This window comes from Rutidosis leptorrhynchoides, chromosome 10 (genome assembly GCF_046630445.1).
Source record: "Rutidosis leptorrhynchoides isolate AG116_Rl617_1_P2 chromosome 10, CSIRO_AGI_Rlap_v1, whole genome shotgun sequence".
In the NCBI taxonomy this organism is placed as follows: Eukaryota; Viridiplantae; Streptophyta; class Magnoliopsida; order Asterales; family Asteraceae; genus Rutidosis; species Rutidosis leptorrhynchoides.
Genome location: NC_092342.1, coordinates 80808431 through 80814591, shown reverse-complemented (window position 1 = coordinate 80814591; position 6161 = coordinate 80808431). Strand labels below are relative to the sequence as shown.

The following is a 6161-nucleotide window of genomic DNA, read 5'->3' as shown; positions in this document are numbered from 1 at the left end:
CTTTATATTAACATTAACAAACTATCATTTAGTTAGACAAATATAAAGCCCATTAATAGCCCATAGTCTAATTTTCACAAGTGTCGTTCTTTTGTCCAAACCCCAATTATGGTACAAAGCCCAATTACCCAATTTTAGTAATTAGCCCAACATCATGATTACTTCGGATTAAATAAGCATAATAATAACTTAGCTACGAGACATTAAATTAAAAAGGTTGAACATAACTTACAATGATTAAAAATAGCGTAGCGTTACACGGACAGAATTTCGACTTACACCCTTACAACATTCGCTAACATACCCTTATTATAAGGATTTAAAATTAAAATTAAAATATAAATTATATATATATATTTACGTATATGAGAGAAGAGAAAGATAGATGATGGATTTTGTGGTGCACCAAAGCTCGATTTTTATAGGCATGTGGGCTGGAACTGGGGCTCATGCGATCGCATGGATTTATGCCTTCCAGGCCATGCGATCGCATGGCCAGCTGGGGAGGCTCATATTTGGTTGTTTTTTTCTGCCGACGGTTTTATAAATAATATAATATATTAAATAATTATAAGAATTATTTAAATATTATATTATATTTATGTGCATAGTTGACTTGTAATTTTAAGTCCGTTGCGTCGAGCGTTGAGAGTTGACTCTGGTCCCGGTTCCGGATTTTCGAACGTCCTTGCGTACAATTTAATATCTTGTACTTTGCGTTTTGAATCTTGTACTCTTGTAATTTCGAGACGTTTCTTATCAATAATTGGAACCTCTTAGATTGTATTTTGTACTTTTGAGCTTTTTGGTCGTTTGCGTCTTCAATTCGTCGAATCTGTCTTTTGTCTTCACCTTTTATTATTTAAGCGAATATCACTTGTAAATAGGACAATTGTAACTAAAAGTTTGTCTTTCTTGAGGAATAATGCTATGAAATATATGTTTGTTTTTAGCATTATCACTCACATTAAAAACCTTCCCATCTTTTGGAGCTGGTTTTTCAGAATTTGTTGATACCATATTAACATTCTCATTCCAAGGATTTACTTCAGTATCACTCGATAGCTTTCCTTGTTCCCTTTCACTCATCATGCTAGCAAGAGTACCTACGTGTTTTTCTAGATTCAAAATGGAAGCTTGTTGAGTTCTTAATGACTGATCAAACCTCTCATTTGTTTGGGTTTGAGATGTAATAAATTGTGTTTGAGATTCCATTAGCTTTGCCATCATTTCTTCCAGATTTGACTTTTTCTCTTCGGTTTGTTGTGGTGGTTTATACAAGATAGGTTTTTGTTGATTGAAAGTGTTGTTTTGAGTTGGTAGGTTATTCGGACCTTGTTGGTTGTACGAGTTATTGTTTGGCCCATTTGGATTGTAAAGAATGTTTTGATTTCGATTGAAGTTTGGCCTTGGCAGTTGATAATTATTTTGATAATTATTTCCCGGCCTTTGGTTCATGTAGGAAACATTCTCACGTTGTTCCATCGTTTGCTCGATGTGACACTCTTTCGTTAAGTGTGGTCCACCGCATTGCTCACAACTGATTCGTATTGCGTGAATATCTTTAGTCATCTTTTCCATTCGTCTCTCGAAAGCATCTATTTTTGTGAAAACGGAATCAAAGTCATGGCTAGAATTGGCTCTAGCCGCTTTAGATGAACGAAAGATATCTTTTTCTTGGTGCCACTCATGTGAGTGGGAGGCAGTGTTATCAATAATTTTGTAAGCTTCAGTTGCAGTTTTCTTCATAATGGAACCACCAGCTGCTATGTCGATGTCTTTTCGTATAGCAACGTTGACACCTTGGTAGAATATTTGCACTATTTGATAAGTGTCTAAACCGTGATGCGGACATCCTCTCAACAACTTTCCAAATCTTGTCCACGCTTCATATAATGTTTCATTTGGCTTTTGTGTGAACGTAACTATTTCTCCTTGAAGTCTCACGGCTTTAGATGCTGGAAAGAATTGTTTAAGAAATTTTTCAACTAAGACATCCCATGTATCAATCGCCCCTTCAGGTAACGATTCTAACCAATCTTTGGCTTCTCCCTTTAAAGTCCAGGGAAATAACATGAGATAGATCTGTTCATCCTCAACTTCTCTGATTTTGAATAGAGTACAGATCATATTAAAGGTTCGAAGATGTTCATTTGGATCTTCTTTTGGCGTACCACTATATTGGCATTGATTAGTTACCATGTGTAGGATTTGTCCTTTGATTTCATAATCTGGTGCATTAACATATGGCTTAATAATGGCGTGTCCTTGGCCCGTACTTGTGGTTCTCATTCGATCTTCCATACTTAAAGGTTCCGTTACTTCTATAATTGAAATTATTGAATACGAATCACTAGAAGATTCTGATTGAACGGTTTGTGGTTCAGGAGGAATGATTAGTGGTTCTGGATCTTGGTATTGTCCTTGAATATCCTCCGGGTTTTCAATTTTGAAGTCGGGTTCAAAAATTGCATTATCAGAAATTTAAATTGGAGTACTTGGTCGACTAGATGACGATTCTAAAGAAAAATCAACGGCGACAATATTGCCTAGATGTCTCGATCGAGTTATAGGTGGTGAACGTATGAAAGGTGGTGAACTTTTTGCTCGGTGCATTCACTGAATATCCTATTAGTTATAAAAGATAAAAAATTATATAAGTTATCAAATTAATAGACTTTTCTGATTTTGCCCACGTTTCGAATAGCCAATAGATGCAGCAGGTAGCCAGGACCCTTTAAATCGAAAGCCCACAACTCGCCACTAACAAATCCAACTATTACTACGAACCAAAAAATTTTGGATGTCTATCAATTTAACCGCTTAAAATAATTTTTCGTTTTGAATTTTTAGAGAAGAAACAGAAAATTCTATGTCCTAAAAACTAGAGCGTCAAGAAATAAGAAAGAAAAAGAGCGCGTCGGAAAACGTCGAAAAATAAAAATCGAAAAAATAAAAATAAGAAAGAAAAACGTCGAAACTTAAAAGTCTAAAAACTAAATCTAAAAAGTTGCGCCTAAAGGTATTAAAGCTTAAAAAGAAATCTATATCCAAAACGACAATAACTTAAAAGGCACTAAAATATATAAACGGCGTCGCAAAATTCTAAAGTACCTAAATCTTAATCTAAAGAAAAAGCACTTAAGGGATTTTACGGCAAAGCCTAAAAATCTAGAAATAAAAAAATAACTACGGCAAAAACTAATCTTAAAATTAATTACGAACGATAAATATACAAATTACAAAATAAACGATTAAAATATACAATTTATAAAAAGATATAAAAAATAATAAAATTACATATTTTTATAAAAATATTATTTTTATATTATTATTTTATAAAAGTATTAATTTATATATTAATAAAACTAATTATAACTTAAAAATACAAAATAAATAAAACTAAAACTAATTAATATAATAATTAACCCTAATTAGGGTTTAATAATAATAATAATTAAAATTATTAACCCTAATCCGTACCAGCAGAGGGATCAGACCTGTCAGACAGGCTCATGTGATCGCATGAGTCTTCTGTTATGAGGCCATGCGATCGCATGGACTGTGGATCCAGGATATAAGTTCGGCTGCTACAGTGTTCGGCCCAGTTCATTTTAATTATATATATTTTTTTTCAGATTTTAATTTTTACAAAATAATAAAAACAAACTTATATTTAAAAAAAATTAAAAATAAAATAAAAATACTTTTTAATTTTATATATTTTAAACGAAATCTTAAAAATATTTATATTTTTATATTTTTTTTTCTTTTTATTATTTTTAACACTTATTATAAATACAAAATATTTTTATGAAATAAGAAATAATATATTTTTACAAAAATATAGTTTTACTAAAATATAGCGTAAAAATATAGCGTTTCGCCGAGTCCCCGGCAGCGGCGCCAAAAACTTGATGTGTGCAGAGGTGTATACGAAATACTATTATTTTTATTACGAAATACGATACAATTTACACAAGTTATTTATTTATTTATATAGATGGGATATACTTAAACCTTGCTACAACACTTATAGGCAGTGTACCTAATCGTAGAGTAGTGTAGTTTTTTTAGTAAGTCTGGTTCGTTCCACAGGGAGCTAGCTGAGTTTAACGCTATATTTTTAACAACTATATTTATATAAAATATATATAATTATATATAGTACTATTATTATAAAAGGGGGTTTTTACCGTTTAATGACCGGTTTGTCGATTTTAAATAAAGCGTAAAGATAAATGACGATAATATAAATGATAGAATTTAAATTGCGATAAAGTAAATTGCAGTAATTAAAATGATAGTAAATAAAGGTACGATGAAATATGAAATAAAAGTATTATGCTTATTTAAACTTCCGTAATCATGATGTTTGACGTTTTGATTAATTGTTACCCGGGTTAATTGTCCTTTGTTCTTGATTATTTGATACCTATTTGGTTTTTGTCCATAATAGTCCATCGGTCATAATTATAAAATGCTCGTCAAATTAACCTTATTCCCGAAGTCAAATATTCTAACTAATTAGGGATTCGAACTGTAACAAGGTTTTAATACTTTGTTTAATGATTACACCAGGTTATCGACTGCGTGTAATCCAAGGTTTTATAACTTTGTTAACAATTACACCAATTATCCTTGTATGTAATCTACCCCTGTTTTAATGAGATATGAATATTAATTTACCCACTTGGTCAGAATGAATAATCAATTACCCAACCCGAATAATTAATTAAATGATCGTAAAAGATGTCGTATAAACGTCACTAAATAGAACATACATAATCATTTTAATAATTATTAGATTAACTAATTTGAAGATAGGTTCGACAGATTCTAATGAGTTGTCATTCGATTAGACAATACCCCCTATCTATTTAATAGTCATAGTCCAATATCCACAAGTGTCGGTCTTTTGTCCAAACCTTAATTATGGTACAAAATCTAATAACCCCGTCTTAATATTTAGTCTAACATCACGATTACTTTGGCTCAAATAAGCATAATAATAACTTAGTTACAAGACATTAATTTAAAAATGAAGAACATAGCTTACAGTGGTGATTAATCGCGTAGCGTTGCACGGACAGAATTTCGACTTAAAACTCGTAAAACATTCTTAAAATAACCTTATTATTATTAACTTAAAATTAAACTTTAAATTTTATATATATATATATATATATATATATATATATATATATATATATATATATATATATATATATATATATACACACACACACATTACATATGAAGGAAAAGAAAAAGGTGTGTCCTAATTCGCTGAAAAACGTTGCAATTTATAGATGTGGCCAGATTCTGATGCCCATGCGATCGCATGGATTTTGTGCCTTCTGGCCATGCGATCGCATGGCCGCCTGGGACAGCTCACATATTTTTGTTTTCTTATTTGCCGACGTTTTATTATATAATATAATATATATATAATTTTAAGAATTATTTATGTATTATATTATATTTATGTGCATAGTTGACTTGTAATTTTAGCCCCGTTGCGTCGCGCGTTGAGAGTTGACTCTGGTCCCGGTTCCGGATTTTCGAACGTCCTTGCGTACTATTTAATATCTTGTACTTTACGTTTCGCGGCTCGTACTCTTGTAATTTTGAGACGTTTCTTATCAATAAATTGAACCACTTGGATTGTACTTTGTACTTTTGAGCTTTTTTGGTCATTTGCATCTTCAAATCGTCGTTTTCTTCTTTTGTCTTCGCACTTATTTATTTAAACGAATATTACATAAAAATAGAACAATTACAACTAAAAGCTTTACATATTGGAAGGATATTGTGCCTAAATATATGTTCATTTGGAGCACTATCAGAAACTAATGCACTAAATTGAAACAGGGTTCTCTTTGTTCAAACAAGTACACTAATCAACCTAGTAACAATAATCAACACCCACAAGAATGGTTCTTAATCAAAACTCATAATTATCATGCATTAATCAAATTAAACATTAAAGTATCATCCAAACACATACGAATATTCAATCTAGACAAACATTAAAGTGCTTAGCCAACAATTATGGCTAAAACCAAAATCACAATAAACAATTAAGAGTATTCATAATAATGATAAGAATAAAACCTAATGAAAATTGTGTTCTTGAATGATATATGGATCGAGACGCG

The 6161-nt window shown here is 31.2% G+C and overlaps 1 non-coding gene across 1 annotated transcript; it reads left to right on the top strand.

Moving 5' to 3' along the window:
- The first annotated feature begins 1837 nt into the window (after positions 1-1837).
- On the top strand, positions 1838-1944 carry LOC139874036 (small nucleolar RNA R71). Its single transcript, XR_011767740.1, has one exon. It is a non-coding gene; the product is annotated as a small nucleolar RNA R71 (small nucleolar RNA).
- Positions 1945-6161: the final 4217 nt, after the last annotated feature.